The following is a 17,161-nucleotide window of genomic DNA, read 5'->3' as shown; positions in this document are numbered from 1 at the left end:
ATAGCCAGAGAGAACCCACATCACATCATTACGGGAAGTGGCTACAGAGATGATGCTTCAGCCTGAAGAGACACTAAACATGGTGAGCACACTTCCGCTGAGACCCCCGGGAAATGTCACCTCCTCCCAAGCAGTCTGGGGCTTCCTCTAAACCCCACGCAGTGTCTCCCACGCATGGCCAAGACAAGGAGGGACAGTACATGAACACGAGAAGAAGCCCCCAGGACAACAGCACCCAGACGACCCATCGCTGCTGTTCTCCAGCTGTCTCTCGTGCCTGCCAGGCCCCTGAGAAACACTGCACCTATGATAACGCATCAACTCCCTGCTGTTCCCATTTGACAGGTGAGCAAACTGAGGCTCAGGAAAATCAAGGCATCTGCCCAAAGTCATAGAGCTAACACTTGCTGGAGCCTGGATTTGAACCCAAAACTATCTGAGCTCCTTCCCAAGACCCTGAGCAAGTCTGAGTGGAGAAACGCTGCCCTGCAGGAGAGTCCTTCTGTCGGGGCTGCCAGGGTAGGTGGTGGTGAGGACTGGCCACACTGTTCCTACAGCTGTGAGCTCTTCCTTGTCCAAGAGGCTCACACTCAGCCTGTGCATCTGTGGCCCCCTTCTGCTAGGCAGGTTTATCATCTAACATACAACCCACTTGGAGGAGGGCGTGGCAACCCACTCCAGTATTCTTGCCTAGAGAATCTCACGGACAGAGGAGGCTAGCAGGCTATGGTCCATGAGGTCGCAGAGAGTCAGATATGACTGAGCAACTAAGCACATATAACCCACTATATTTCACTGAGTCTAAAACACACACAATTTTCCATGCTATCGTTTCTGCAACCAGGATTAAAATCAAGGGTGCCGTGACCCCATCCTGCCACAGGGCAAGGACCTCTGACCTGCCAGGGTCAGCAGGAGCACTGTATATCCATCCTCTGGCCCTGTGCGTCATGGTACCTGTTTCAGGTACCTGCTTAGACTTACTGTCTGCCTCAGCGCATTTAGGTGTGTGGCATGGGTCCAGGAATTCCTAGAGAGCGGAAAAGTGGCCTGGAGAGCCATCTCAGGCCATCTCCTCTTAAGAGCTGTTTCTCTCTACACAAAGGCTGCATTCCCTGCGCATGGCCGGACAGCAGGGAACTCTGCCCAGAAGGGTTGTATTAATTAATCCCTGGCCTGGTGTCAAGTCCAGCTTTGGCCTCACAGCCCCAAGAAACTAAGCCGAACATCCAGTTTACAGTTTGCATTCTGTGTGTGGCTGACTCTGAGTCTGGGAGATGAGACCTTAACTTCAACTGCTTCTGCAACCCAGACTTCCTACATGCAAACCCTGAGTGTAAGAATGCAATGTGGTCCCAGCAGAACTTCCTCAGAAGGGCCACCACGCTCCAGCTGCTCTGATCCCCCTGGAGGACCATGTGGGACAAGTATCATCCCCCACACTGACTTTATCTCAACAAATCCTCCTTCCTCACAAATCCCACAAGTCATTCCCATCCCTTCCTTGGGACAGGGGTCAGCAAGCCACAGCCTGCCAATCTGGCCCACTATTTGTTCTTATAAATAAAGTTTTATTGATAACACCACCACACCCATTTTTTACATATTGTCTTCCTGCAGCTACTTGCCAGTCTTGAGAGCGGACCTGAGTAGTGGACAGAGATAAAATGACCCAAAAAGCCAGAAATACTTTTCCTCTGGCCCTTTTTCCAACTCTTAACAAAACGAAAAAGAATAAAAGGAGGAGGAAACTTAAAGAAATTATTTATGTGCTCCTGTCATAAGACTCTTTTCTTGACTGTTATTTTCTATTATTATTAGGGTTATTTCTCTCAAAGAACAAATCTGTTTTAAAACCATGGCGAATTAAAAAAAAAAAAAAAACACCTTGGTGATATCCCACTTCATACTGGATGAAGATCCAGATTTATTAGTATGGCCCATACAGCCCCATAACACCCTCTCTCTGCCTATTTCAAACACACACACACTCACACACACACACCATGAAATATTGCAGTGTACCTTAGCTATAGTAAAGACGTTGTTTTATGAAGCTTTTGTTCACATGTATATACATACACACGTCTATGAATTCACTCTCAGATCTACCCACTTCTCTGCATCACCAGGTCACAAAACCTCTCACCCAGACCTGTGCTGCAGACACCTGCTCCTCCTGCTTCCAGTCCTCACCCTCGCCGTGCATTCTGCACATGGTGGTCAGCTCTGAAAGGCCCCATTCTGAAACCCTAAGGTGCTTTCCCACTGCCTGAGGAATAACATCCAGGCTTCTCACCACAGCCTATAGACAAGCACGGTCTGTGGCCAGCCTGCCCCTCTCCTGTACCCACCTCCAGTCTCACTGCCTCCTATGGGGTCCTTGGCCAGCTTCAGCTCTTTTTCATCGCAGCGTCTCTTTGTGGGCATTATCCCCTTGGATACTGGGGTTGAATTAGGCTTAATTAAGTAAATGTTTTACCTTGAATATTCTTAATTCCCATACACTCACCTTTAACACACATGCATGTGCACACACACACACACACACATGCCTTGCCTCACCTAGTTTAATAAGACTTCCTCAGAACATCTTCCCTGATATCCCAGACAAAATCAGGGATGTATACTCTTAACATTCTTTTCCATCCTTTGCAACACATCACAATGTCATTAGTGATTTGTAAGATTCATGGTGACTGTCCCCTTATACTCCAAGGTGGCAAGCCCCATGTAGCAGGGTCTATGCATGTCCCACCCACCACTGTGTTCCCAGGACAACCTCTGGCCCACAGCAGGTACTCAGGAAACATTTGTTGAATGGCTGAGTCAACAAACTCTCCTTCTACAGTCTGCAGACCTCAACCCACAAATTTCAAATTCTCATGAATTTGAAATGTCTAGGAATTACACTCAGTCACTGGAGCCTAAACTAGATCTGAAGTTCTAGCAGTCCACAAGAAATTCTGGCAACAGGTGTGTTAGACTGACCTGAGAAACCTGAACTCAGGCTGAACTGCAAAATGCTTGGCATATTTTGTTCCCCAAAGCCTGCCAGCCCCAGTGTGAGTGGCATGCTTTTGTGACAAGCACGTGCACTGCTATTTAAGAAGAGTGAGATCTGAGTTCTAGATGAGTGAACCTTCATTTGTTCAAATTCTCACTTGTCCTGAACATTCGTGGTGTCACTCTACCCACAGGCTTCTAAGCTCTTTTATCTTCTAAGGTGGGATGACAATTAGTTACTCATTGGCTCTTAAAAGGCCAACTGTGAAATGTTCTTTAGCACATACTCAAACTTCTTCCATTATATATCTGTGAGTCACAAAGAAGCAGTGGTATCTATTTCAAGTTCAAATTTATTTGCTAATCCAAAAAAAAAAAGTCAAGTTCAGATGAATTAAGATTGGCCATGAGTTCCAATTATTGAAGCTGATCAATGGGTCCTTGGAAGTTTGGGATATTGTTCTCTGTATTATCATGTGTGTTTGAAATTTTCCACATGAACACTGAAAAATTATTTGATGAGCATTTAGTGACTCAAAGAAATATTCATCCATATATTTGCTCCCAATAATAAACACTTGGTTTTAAAACTGGCAATGGAATGAAGGCATTTGTAAAATAAAGAGACTGATTTTACCACAACAAACAATAATTATATTATGACCCTATCTCCAATTTAATTATAACCCTTTACTAAAATAACAACAAATTATGAATGAATTTCCAATTAGTATGTGTAAAAATAAGTGAAATTCTATTTAAAGCAAGTTTAAAATAACTAAAAACATGACCACAAGTACAGAACTTGACATTCATTATGTATTTACTCAATAAAAGACCAGCTGAGGCATCTTTCTCAAAGAGTAACTATTTTTAGATTAAGCACAAAAAGGATTAAGAATGACTAGGGTTCAGATCTTGGTTCCAATATCATTCTCCAAGAAAAAGTACAAGGACTCCTTGAAAAAACAGCTGATACTAGGGTTAGGACAGGTAATATACAAAATAAGCCTGGAGCATCTTGTGCTGCCAGAAAGTAAGGAAGTGATAGAAAAAAAAAATGGAGATATGTCAAAGCCATATCACGAGCCAACCTGAAAGAGCTTCCAGTGGCCAAAACTGGAAAAATTGGAGTAAATAAAATAAGTAATGTAGTAGTGGATTATATCCCAAATTACAAAATAAATGTTCACAAGTCCAATCATGGAAATTAGTACTTAAGTAATTAAACAAATTAGGGAGAAGAGACAAATCTACCACACAGAAGAACTCCAAATAATTCATGTGGATATGCTCCCCTCAAGAAGGTGACTTAACTCCCCACTCTTAGGTGTGGGCTGAGCTTAGTGATTTAATTCCAAAGAACAGAGGATAACAAGAGGAAGGGGTACCTTTACAGTGGAAAACCAGACATGACCTCAGTCCCATGGTCAAGGCCAGCATCAGCAGTGGGAAGTCGTGTTGATGGCATGCCTCCTTGATAGGATGAGAAAAGAATGGTACTTTCTCCCTAGGATCTTCCTGGTAAAAACCTATAACCCAAACTAATCATGAGAAAAACATTAAACAAACCCAAACTGAAGGACATTCAACAAAATACCTACCTGGTATTCCTCAAACCAATCAAGGGCATTAGAAATGAGGAGAAACTGTCACAGATCAGAGGAGGCCAAGAAGACATGACAATTAAATGCAACATGCTATCCTAGATAGGATCCTGTGCTACATAAAAGAACCACAGAGAATTAGTTCAGCCTAGGCATTAAATACATAATGACCAAATATAAACAACAACAGAGTGGAGGGAGAGAATCAGTATCTGTGTTTGCTACAATATATGATCTAAAATACCTAGTTTTCAACAACAAAAAAGAATTATGAGACTTGTGAAGAAATGTGAAAGTGTGATGAATAACAGAGCAGAAAAGCAAACAACAGAATCTGTCTTTGAAGGGTCCCAGATATTGGATATAGCAGACAAAGAATTTGAAACAACTGCTATAACAGTGTTCAAAGAATTAAAGGAAACCATGTTTAAAGGAACGTTTGATGACTATAACACATAAAATAGAAAATATCAATTAAGAGATGAAAATCATTTCTTAAAAACAACCAAATGGAATTCTTGAAGTTGAAAAGTAAAATAACCAAATGAAGACGTCATTAACAAGGCTCAAAAACAGATTTGTGTTGGTAGAAGAAAGAGTCCATAAACTTCAAGATAAATCAGTAGAGATTATGCAAACTGAAAACAGAAAGAAAAAAAAAAGAACAGAACTTCAGAGAAATATGAAATACCATTAAAAACAGATATATGCATAATGGAAATACAAGGAGAGGATGAGAAAATATTATTAAAATAAATAATAGCTGAAAATATCTCAAATTTGATGAGGAACACTAGTCTACAAATCCAAGAAGCTAAAAAAAACTCCAAGTAGAATAAGAACAAAGATATCACACCCAGTACATTATAGTCAAATACTGAAAGATGAAGACAAGGAGAAAGTCTTTAAGGCAGTAAGAAAAAAATGACTCATCACATACAAAGGAATTATAAAAAGATTAACAGCAAACTTCTCATCAGAAACAATGGAGACCAGAGGGCAGTGGGGTAACATAGTCAAAGTGCTAAAAGAAAAAACTGTCAACCAAGAATCCGATATCTAGAAAAGATAACTTAAAAAAATCAAAGGCAGAGTAAGGACATTCCAAGACAAACAGAACCTGAAAATATATGTTGTAAAGATAAATAACTAAACTAAGAAAACATATATAAGATATATAACTAACACTCCAATAAAAGAGATTTTAATTTTTAATTATTCAATTAATATAAATGAAGGTGGAAGAAAGGAACAATGTACAAATACGACAAATAGAAAACAAACATTACGGTGATAGAAGTAAGCCTGCTGCTGCTGCTAAGTCGATTCAGTCGTGTCCGACTCTGTGCGACCCCATAAACGGCAGCCCACCAGGCTCCCCCATCCCTGGGATTCTCCAGGCAAGAACACTGGAGTGGGTTGCCATTTCCTTCTCCAATGCATGAAAGTGAAAGTGAAGTTGCTCAGTCGTGTCTGACCCTCAGTGACCCCATGGACTGCAGCCCACCAGGCTCCTCTGTCCATGGGATTTTCCAAGCAAGAGAACTGGAGTGGGGTGCCAGTGCCTTCTCTGAGAAGTAAGCCTACTCATACCAATAACAACATTTCATATAAATAATCTAAATACCCCAAATAAAAGAGATCATCAAATTGGATTAAAAAAATCAAGAACTAACTACATGCTGACGACATGGAACATTTTAGTTTTAATAGAGACACACCAGGGGAAAATCATTCCATAATGATAAAAAGGGTCAGTTCTTCAAAAGCACATACACTTAGCATTCAAACTTCAAAACACAAAAAAGAAGTGGAAGGACACATATCCACAATTACTGTCGAAAGCTTAAATAGACTTCTCTTAAAACTTAATGGAACAAGTACACAGTAAATCAGTACACATAGAAAATCAGAATTTAGAAAAATCTGAACACTGCTATCAATCAATCTGACCTAGTTGACACTCCATCATTACTTGCGACCTGACTAGTACACTCAGCCCTATAACACCATAATAAACATTCTTTCCAAATGCATACAGAACACTTGATAATAAGGCCCATAGACTGGGCCATAAAACAAGTCTCAGGTTAATAACACTAAAGTCACACAAAGAATGATCTCTAACCAAAGCGGAATTAAATTACAAATTAATAACGGAAGGATATCTGGAAAAATCTCTAAATATTTTTAAATTAAGAAATATACTTCTAAACAATACATAGGTCAAGGAAGAAACACAAAGGAAATTAGCATTTTAAACTAAATAAAAATTAAAACAAAATATATCAAATGTGTGGCATGATGCTAAGAACTCTATTGGTAAAGACATAAGGCCTCAAGTTAACCTTATGTTCTTTCTCTAAAAATTAAAACAGAGAACAAATTAAACCAAAAGAAGCAAAATAAAGGAAAGAAGAAGTGAAATTAATGAAAGAAAACAGAAAAATAAGAGAAAAATCAATGAACCCAAAAGATGGTTCAATGAGAAAAAAAAATTGACAAACCTCTATCCAGACTGATAGAGAAAACAAAAGAGATACAAATTCATAATATCCATAACAAGGGAGGTGACATACTACAGATTCTGCAAAGACAAAACTCTTACATTTCTCAGATAACCTAAATAGCTCTATGTCTACTAAATAAATTGATTTTGTAGCCTAAGATCTTTTCAGAACAGAAACTCCAGTTTTACCAATCATTTACTCCTACCAGCAGTAGTACTTCAGTACAAACTCTCCAGAAACTGAAGAGGACAGAATAATTCCCATCTTGTTCTATAAGGGCAATCTTATCCTGCCACCAAAACTACACGAAGATAGCACAAGAAAAAAAACAAACTAAAGTCAGTTTCCACTACGCACATAAACCCAAAAGTTCAACAATTTTAGTAAATACATCCTGACAATTATATATTATATATCATGACCAAATGAAATTTTATCCTCAGGATACAAGTTGATTTAGCATTCAAATAAATCAACATAATTCACCATATTTCCAAATAAAACAAAAACCATACAAAAATTCAATGATCCAGAAAAAAAACATTTGAAAAAGTCTAATATCCACTCTTGAATTTTAAATTTCAGCACATTAAGGACAGAAGATTTCTTCAACTTGCTGAAGTGCATCTACAAACAAACAAACAAAAACAACAACAAAAAAGACTACATTTAGCTAGCATTGCACCTAATAGCGAAAGAATGAGCGCTCGCCCCCTTACATCATGAACAGACAAGACAGAGATGTCTTCTCTCACTACTTCCACTTAACATTTATTGGAGGTTCTATTCAGAAAAAAAAAAAATAAATGTCATCCAGGTGGGAAACAAAGAAGCAACACTGGTTTCCTTCTCAGAAGACACGATTATCTAGGAGATAACTGAATTGAGTCATCCAAAAGAGCTACAAGAACTAGTGAATTTATCAAAGCTGCATGATATAAGATGAATATACAAACACCAATCAGATTGCTATATGCTAGCAATGAACAATCAGAAATTTAATCTTTTTGAAAAATACCATTCACAATAGCATCAAAATATATGAAATACTTAGGAATCAATCGATAAAAGATTGTTAGACTTAAACACTAGAAACTGCATTATAGAGAAAAATTTAAGAGGACTCTCTTTTTCCCCACACATATATATCAACAACTGACTTTTGACAAAGAGGCATAAGCAACTGAGTAGAGAAATATATATATATATATATATATTCTTATACACACACCCCCACACATATATACATATATATATATATATATAGTCTTTTCAACATATAGCACTGAAACAATTGGAGAGCCGTATGATGGCTCACAGCTTCCCTGGTAGCTCAGCTGGTAAAGAATTCGCCCGCAATATAGGAGACCCCGGTTCAATCCCTAGGCCAGGAATATCCCCTGCAGAAGGGACAGGCTACCCACTCCAGTCTTCTTGGGCTTCCCTGGTGGCTGAGAAGGTAAAGAATCCACCTGCAATCCGGGAGACCCGGGTGACCCGGGTTAGATCCCTGGGTTGGGAAGATCCCCTGGAGGAGGGCATGGCAGCCCACTCTGGTATTCTTGCCTAGAGAATCCTCATGGACTGGCGGGCTACAGGCCCAGGGGTCACAAAGAGCCACAACTGAGTGACTAAGCACGGCACGGCACACGGTGGCTCAATCAGTAAAGAATCCACCTGCAACACAGGAGACTCAGCTTCTGTCCCTGGGTCAGGAAGATCCCCTGAAGAAGGAAATGGCAGCCTGCTCCAGTATTCTTGTCTTGGAAATCTTATGGACAGAGGAGCCTGGCAGGCTACAGTCCATTGAGTCCCAAGAGTCGGACATGACTTAGCAACAAAACCATCAGTGCAAAAGAGAACTTCAAATCACACTTCACACTACATACAGAAGTTAACTCAAAATAGATCACAGACCCAAATGTAAAACCTAGAACTATAAAACTTACATGAGAAAATCCCTGTGAACTTAGATTAGACAAAGATTTTGGTGTTCTTAAATGGAACACCAAAAGTACAGTCCATAAAAGGGAAAAAAGGAAAACACTGGACTTTATCAAAGTTAAAACTTTTGCTCTTTGAAAGAAACCATTAAGAGATTGCAAAGACAAGTTATGGACTGAGAAAAAATATTTTGAAACATATATCTGATAAAGGATTTGTGTCCAGAATAAAGAATTCATAAATATCAATAATAACAAAACAGTCCAATTTTTTTAATGGGTAAAAGACTTGAGTCATCAAAAAAAAAGTATGCAGATGGCAAATAAGCACATAAGACTCAACATCATTAGTCATTAAGAAAATGCAAAAAAAAAAAAGCTAAAAAATTACAAAATTTTTTTTAAAATTAAAAAAAAGAAAATGCAAATTATAACTATAATGAAAAACCATTCAGTTCAGTTCAGTTCGGTCGCTCAGTCGTGTCTGACTCTTTGCGACCCCGTGAATTGCAGCATGCCAGGCCTGCCTGTCCATCACCAACTCCCAGAGTTTATTCAAACTCATGTCCATCAAGTCAGTGATGCCATCCAGCCATCTCATCCTCTGTCGTCCCCTTCTCCTCCTGTCCCCAATCCCTCCCAGCATCAGGGTCTTTTCCAATGAGTCTGCTCTTTGCATGAGGTGGCCAAAGTATTGGAGTTTCAGCTTCAGCATCAGTCCCTCCAATGAACACCCAGGACTGATCTCCTTTAGAATGGACTGGTTGGATCTCCTTGCAGTCCAAGGGACTCTCAAGAGTCTTCTCCAACACCACAGTTCAAAAGCATCAGTTCTTCAGCTCTCAGCTTTCTTCACAGTCCAACTCTCACATCCATACATGACCACTGGAAAAACCATAGCCTTGACTAGACAGACCTTTGTTGGCAAAGTAATGTCTCTGCTTTTGAATATGCTATCTAGGTTGGTCGTAACTTTCCTTCCAAGAGTAAGCGTCTTTTAATTTCATGGCTGCAGTCACCATCTGCAGTGATTTTGGAGCCCCAAAAAATAAAGTCTGACACTGTTTCCACTGTTTCCCCATCTATTTCCCATGAAGTGATGGGACCAGATGCCATGATCTTCGTTTTCTGAATGTTGAGCTTTAAGCCAACTTTTTCACTCTCCTCTTTCACTTTCATCAAGAGGCTCTTTAGCTCCTCTTCACTTTCTGCCATAAGGGAAATACCATTACACATCCAAAAATGGCTAAAATATTTAGCATATCAAATGTTAGATATGGAGAAACTAGAACTCTCATACATTGCTGGTGGGAATATAAAATGGTAAAATCACTTTGGAAAAAAGTTTGGCAGTTTCTCAAAAACTTAAACATACACCTTCTATATGATTCCTCTATTCCACTCGTATGCATTTAACCAAAAGAAATAAAACCATACATCTTTAAAAGTCTTGTGCATGAATATTCATAGCAGCTTTATTTGTAATAGCCAAAACCTGAAAGCAATCCCCATGTCCAGCAATAACTGAATGGATGAATAAACTCTAGTGTATCTATGCAATGGGATATTACTTAGAAATAAAGGGAGTGAAAAAAAAAAAAAGAAATAAAGAAATAAAGGGAGTAAACCATCAGTACACTCAAGAACTTGGATGAATCTCAAAATAATTATGAAGTGAAAGAAGCCAGACAAAAGAGAGTACATACTGTATGATTCCCTTTATATAAAATTGTGGAAACAAAAATACTCTGTAGTGACAGAAAATAGATCAGTAGTTGAGTGGGGTGGGGAGACAGTGGAAGAGGTAGAAGAAATTACAAGGAGGCAAGAGGAAACATCTGGAAGGAATAGATATATATTCATTAGATGGCCTGAGGTGATAGTTTCACAGGTACCTACTATGTCAAAATGTACAAAATTTTGCACTTTAAATATAAGACCTAGAGCAACCAAAAATAAATAAAAATTTAAAAAATATTTAGAAGTCTAAGAATCCAGGCCTCAGGGGTGATGAAACTGACTCTGAACTTTCAGACCGTGGTGTAACGACTTCCTTTGGTTCCATTTGTTTTGGCCTGTGCACTTCCTTTGGACCTGTGATAGCCCTTCCTAAACAAGAGTTAAGTTGGGACCTTTGAGGAATGGGAAACACATACGCATGCACACCCTAATTCTGTTGCCTGCATCAAGGTATCATGGTCTATGCAGTCTATGAAGAGATGTGACCAACACAGACTCAGAGGCACCTGCAGGAAAGCGTGAAGGTTGCAGCCAAACCAATGTATCCCAAATCTCTACGTTCCCACAGTCACCCCCTAAGCACTTGGCCTCTTGTCTGGGGGTGCAGGTAGCTTACTGGGAGGAGTATGGAGTTAGAAGGAAACTGAGGAAGTAGGAGTCATAAAAATCAGTTATCCAAAACAAAAAGTTATTCTAGAATCTGCTGCATAGTGTTTAAGATACCCTGAGAACCTCAAAAGGGCCATCGTTGCATCCTGGTTGGAGAATGGGCAGGGATGGAAGAGGTAGGAAACCCATTTCTCTATCTGTTGGAAGCACAGTAAATAGTTTCATAATGCCATCTTGGCTATGCGCTGGCCTCACCCTATTCCAAGATTCTGAAAATGTGAAAATTCTGGATCCAAGCCTCCCTGGACAGGTTGACTGCAGCTTCCTGGAAGGCATCTGTGACCTCACTTCACAGCCAGAAGGACATGGCAGTGTCTGAACTCCCATCCCTCTGGGGACATCACCACTATGCCAGGATAGAGAAGCGCCTGTCCAACAGCAAACAGAGGATCGTGGAGGTGCCTCGTCCCCAGTGAAGTGTGGATAAGCCCAAGTGAAGCCATCCTCACTACAAAGGAAACAGCCCTGAGGATACAGTGATGCAACAAGGCGCCTGTCAAGGACTTTAGACGTTTGCATAACAGATCACAGGCACGACCACCTTGGACCACAACTGTTCAGTGGCTCCTAACTGATTTCTGCTTCAGACTCCTTCCCCCAGTCTCCACTTAGACACCAAGTTGAGCTTTCTAATATATAAATCTTACTGCCTTGTGTGTGCGTGTGTGTGTGTGCTCAGATGCTTCAATCACGTCCAACTCTTTGCCACCTCATGGACCGTAGCCCACAAGGCTCCTCTGTCCATGGGATTTTTCTGGGCAAGTATACTAGAGTGGGTTGCCACTTCCTCCTCCAGGGGATCTTCCTGACCCAAGGATTGAACCTGTGTCTCCTGCATTGCAGGCAGATTCTTTGCCACTTGAGCCGTCAGAGAAGCCCCTCACTGCCGTATCTCCATCTTAAAAATATGAATGGCTTCCCAATAGGACTAAGTCCCATCCTGAAGGTAAAAGATATATGAAGTTCCCAAAATTAGAAAGGGAGACTGGGTTTACTAACTTGAAGTCAGTAAAAGTTAGTAGTAGAAGGTCCATTTTAGTAAAAAGTTGGTAAAAGAAAGAAAGTCCATTTTATTCTTATTATTAAGAATAAAAGTAACAGATAAACTAGGATATACAAAAGGTTAGGCTCAATGAACTTAACAGCAAGCCACCATACCTCATACAGATACCCGAGTGACACTGTTAACACAGTTGTGTTCTCATAGACTATATTACGAAATACTATCGCTCAAAGTTTGGTATTACAAGAGTGTAATTTTGAGACTTTACTTGGCCAATGTGTAAATCTTGCTGAATCTACTGGGGGTGGAAAAAAGCTTTCAAGTTAGACCAACAAGAACCAGGCTACGCAGAGGAGAACTTTGGGGACCCCTTATGTGTTTGTACCATGGAGCTTTAGAGGGGCATGCTAACTGGGCATGCTGCTGAGATGCTTGGGATGTGGTCATGAAAACAAGAGGATGCTGGAGGTGCCCTGGGTAGGGGCGAGGGGTGAAGGAACAGTTGGGAGGCAGATGCACTGTGGATCGAGAGGAACTGAGGCAGGACACTCAGGTAGAAAGCAACTGCACAGAAACTCAGAAAAGAAAATTAGGCTTGGGAAGGAGAAAAGAGGAAGGCCTTCTCATAAGAAGTCCATCTATTTGGCAATTAGAAGCATGGGGTTTGGACCTTCTCATTTGATGAGGTTTATTGCATCAGCACTCACTATGTGAAAGACACTGTGTTGGGCCCTGGGGGTACAGATGCACCCCTTTGAGTTTAAGGATGTATTCTGGGAAATGGAGGTGTTGAGTGACTCTGCCATCTGCACATTCACTACAAAGTTTGTCCTCAATTTTGCAACCCAGCACTATTGTTTCTTCAATTGAAGCTGATGGAGGTGATGAAGGATCTCCCACCACAACGTGTTCTAACTACTGACAGTTACTGGAACCCCCAGGCTCTGGTGATACTGTTGATGTCCCTCCACTCACAGCCTTCTTGGAGATCCCCAAGTTTACTCTGTATCCTTTGCCCACTCAGCGAGGTGTGCCAGCCTCAAGTCACCACAAAACGAGCACTTACCACCCAGCCCAACCCTTTCCTGGCACTTGGTTGGTTCTTCCAGCCATGCACCTGGTTTGCCTGCTCTCCATCATCAGGAGCAAGAAAAAGAGCCCCAGTGAAGTAAACAGACCGAGATGTTCCTCACAAGCAAGGGACGTGCTAGAACCTGCCAGCCAGGAAGACAAATGGTGCTCAAGCTACTGAACTTGCCAATAAGCACAAAGAAGATGTATATATTAACTGCACTCTTCTGTATAATGGGTCTATACATAGATTGGGCTTCCCTCATAGCTCAGTCGGTAAAGAATCTGCCTGTAATGCAGAAGACTTAGGTTCAATTCCTGGGTCAGGAAGATCCCCTGGAGAAGGAAATGGCAATCCACTCCAGTATTCTTGCCTGGAAAATCCCATGGACAGAGGAGCCCGGTGGGCTACAGTCCACGGGGTCGCAAGAGTCAGACACGACTTAGTGACTAAACCACCACCATACATAGATTACAAAGATACATGAGAGGAAGCGATGCTGCTTACAGAAATTCTAAACAAAGCACAGTCTGATCACATCTTTACAGGCTCTGGCAAGTTTCCCCAGGTCTGTGCATCAGTGTTCTCATCTGTAAAATGGGGTTAATAATGACCACCTCATGATCAGAAAGAAACCCGTGAGGTCATGTCAGCAGTTAGCTCTGTCTGCCCAGAACAGGCACTCACTGAATGGCAGTGATCACCATGCCTGATGTGACAAGGTGCCAAGGGGGTTCTCAGAGGCAGCCAGACCCAGAGGACTGCCCCCCACAGTCCAACTAGAGGCCTAGAAGAGCACCCTGGAAATTTTGCTCCTGGACATTTTTCTCAGGGCCCTCCTAGAAATAATCCCTGGGCTCCCTGCAGAATGCTCTGCGAGCCATGGTGATGCCTTCAGACCACACCGTTCACGTGCACTGTCTCCAAAAGAATCTTAAGTCAGTCGAGGAGCTTTGATCAACTCTGACTTTCAGACATTTGTCGTCTGCCAGCCTCAGACATTGCCTGTCCATAAGAGAGGCTAGAGAGCCAAGATACAGGAGGGACTTTGGGATCACCCAAGGTCTGGATCAGCACTTGCTGGCTGAGGGGTCTCGAGCAGGTCAACAACCACTCTCGACCTCAGTCAGCTCCAGCCTCTGGGCTAAGGGTCAGCTAGCCAGCTTGCCCTCAGTCACCAGCCCTTTATGGCAAGGGCCAGTGACCTTGGTTGAGACTGTGGAACACCCGGCCAGTGACCTTGGTTGAGACTGTGTAACACCCAGCCAGTGACCTTGAGACTGTGGAAAACCCAGCTGTGACAGCTGGCCACAAGCCCAGGGCAGCGTGTGCAAACCTCCATCTTGCAGGCCGTTCATCAGCTCCTCAATCTAATTGCAAATGGTGACACATCCCCACCGTCAGTGCATTTATAATTCACATTGTTTCGGAGCCCCTTCAACGGATATGTCTCATTCGTCTGTTCTCATTTCTAATGGCAAAACATGACATGTAACTGTCCCACACAGAACACTAAAATACGAATAACCCCTTGCGTAAGTTTAGTGTGCAAAACTGTCCAACACACAGCATTTAGGAAACTAAGCGCTTATTTTTAAATAGCTGATTTTGAATTTACTAAGCACTCACCATGGGCCACCATAGCAGTGGACAACAGAAGTTTGAAGCTAAATCTCCACTTTGTGATGCGAGGAGCTAGGAACACACAGCAAGTAACCGTGGACTTGAGGCACTAATGCATGCCATAACTGGGTGAGCCTTGAAACCACTGTGCCAAGTGAAAGAAGCCCATCCCCAAAATCCCCAGACTATACGACTCCATCTGCAGGAAACGTCCAAAACAGGCGCATCCACAGAGAAGCAAAGTGGATCCATAGTTGCCAGGGGCTGGGGGGAAAAGGGATGTGAGAGTGACTGCTAATGGGTACCAGTTACCTTTCTGAGCTGACAAAAATGTTCTAAAATTGACTGTGGTCATGGTTGCACAGAGTGTGATGAATGCACTAAAAACCACTAACTTGAATCTTTAAGTGGGGGAGCTATAAGGTAGGTGAATTATATCTCAATAAAGCTGTTCTTTGTCTTTTTTGGCTGCCCTGGGTCTTCACTGTGGCGCTCAGGCTTTCTCTATTTGCAGAGCACAGGCTCTAGAATGTTCGGGCTTGGGTCCCCCAAGGCATGTGAGGTCTTAGCTCCCCCAAGAGAGATGGAATCCACGCCCCCCCATATTGGAAGGTGGATTCTTAAACACTAGACTACCAGGGAAGTCCAAATAAAGTTGTATTAAAACAAAGTAAGCTGGGGAAATTAGGAGCTTCACCAAGCTTCCATTTCTTCCTCTACAGAATAGAGATGATAATAATGGCAAACTTAAAATAACTGGAAAATTCAGAAGGATAACACTGTAAAAAGCACTCAGTTTGACCCATATCATTATCAGCTATAATCAGAGGATCAGTCACACCAGGCAGAAGGTGGAAGCAACCCAAGTGTCCATCAGTGGATGAATGGATAAGCAAAATGAGGTATATACACACACACGAGATGCTTAGAGGAGTCTGATTCACAGAGACAGAAAGTAGAAGGTAGTTATCAACAGATGGGGGAGCGGGGCTGGGAAGTCAGTATTTAATGAGACAACTCACACAATTCAGTCTTGCAAGATGAAGAGAGTTCTGGAGATGGGAGAGTGGTGATGGTCCTACAACCATGCCACATAACTGTACGTTTAAAAATGGCTAAGACAATAAATTTTATGTTATGTGTGTTTGATCATAACTTTAAAAAATTAAAAATGGGGGGATATAAGGGCTGGAGCAAGGAACACTATGGGGAGGAGAGGAGAAATTTGGAGAAGACCTCATAGGACTAAAGGCCTGGGAGCTAAGGCATCATCAGGGCAGACTGAAGGAACACCTGGAGGGGAGGGGTGAGGAGCACCTCGAGGGGAGGGGTGAGGAGCATCTCGAGGGGAGGGGTGAGGAGCACCTCGAGGGGAGGGGTGAGGAGCACCTCGAGGGGAGGGGTGAGGAGCACCTCGAGGGGAGGGGTGAGGGCCAAGGAGAAATTATACAACACAGGAGAGTTTCTTATAGGTCTCCAACTCAGAAAAACAAAAAGAGAGAGACTAAACTAGGCAGGGTTGACATCCACACAACAAGTTTGTCTCTTTAGTGTCCCTTCTCAAACCTGGTGCAGCCTGTGGAATAAGCAAGTCTGGGAAGATACAGCAAAAACCAAGGTGCCTGAAATTTGCTACTTATATACCCTACTGCAACCCTCATCCTTCCAAGGCCCAAGATCCTGCAGGTATACTTTTTCTTTGTATCTTTTAAGTCTAAAGTGGTAGAGGCTGGGGGAAAGAAGGAAGGACTACAGAAACAGCCAAATGTAAGCATGGGCAGCCAAATGTAAGCATGGGCACAAGTATCCGGAAAGACTGATCCAGAGGTACAACTATGACACCCACCCTTTGGAGCTTTGTAATACACAAATCTGCACCATTAAAAATGAAGCCTTGATTCCTAAAATCATTGCTTTAAATATTGTTTTAGAACTTCCAGCCAATGCAATAAGGCAGGAAACAAAAATAGAGAGGTAATCTATAGGAA

General features: G+C 41.9%; 1 protein-coding gene and 1 pseudogene across 1 annotated transcript in view; one reads left to right on the top strand and one right to left on the bottom strand.

Moving 5' to 3' along the window:
* The window catches only part of CDYL2 (chromodomain Y like 2), a 170,166-nt gene that overhangs the window by 90,462 nt on the left and 62,543 nt on the right, over positions 1–17,161 (bottom strand). The window lies entirely within an intron of this gene.
* The window catches only part of LOC102266981 (EEF1A lysine methyltransferase 2-like), a 42,945-nt pseudogene continuing 25,897 nt past the window's right edge, over positions 114–17,161 (top strand).

Source organism: Bos mutus, chromosome 18 (assembly GCF_027580195.1).
Source record: "Bos mutus isolate GX-2022 chromosome 18, NWIPB_WYAK_1.1, whole genome shotgun sequence".
NCBI classification, from domain to species: Eukaryota; Metazoa; Chordata; class Mammalia; order Artiodactyla; family Bovidae; genus Bos; species Bos mutus.
This window is presented reverse-complemented; position numbering and strand designations above follow the sequence as displayed.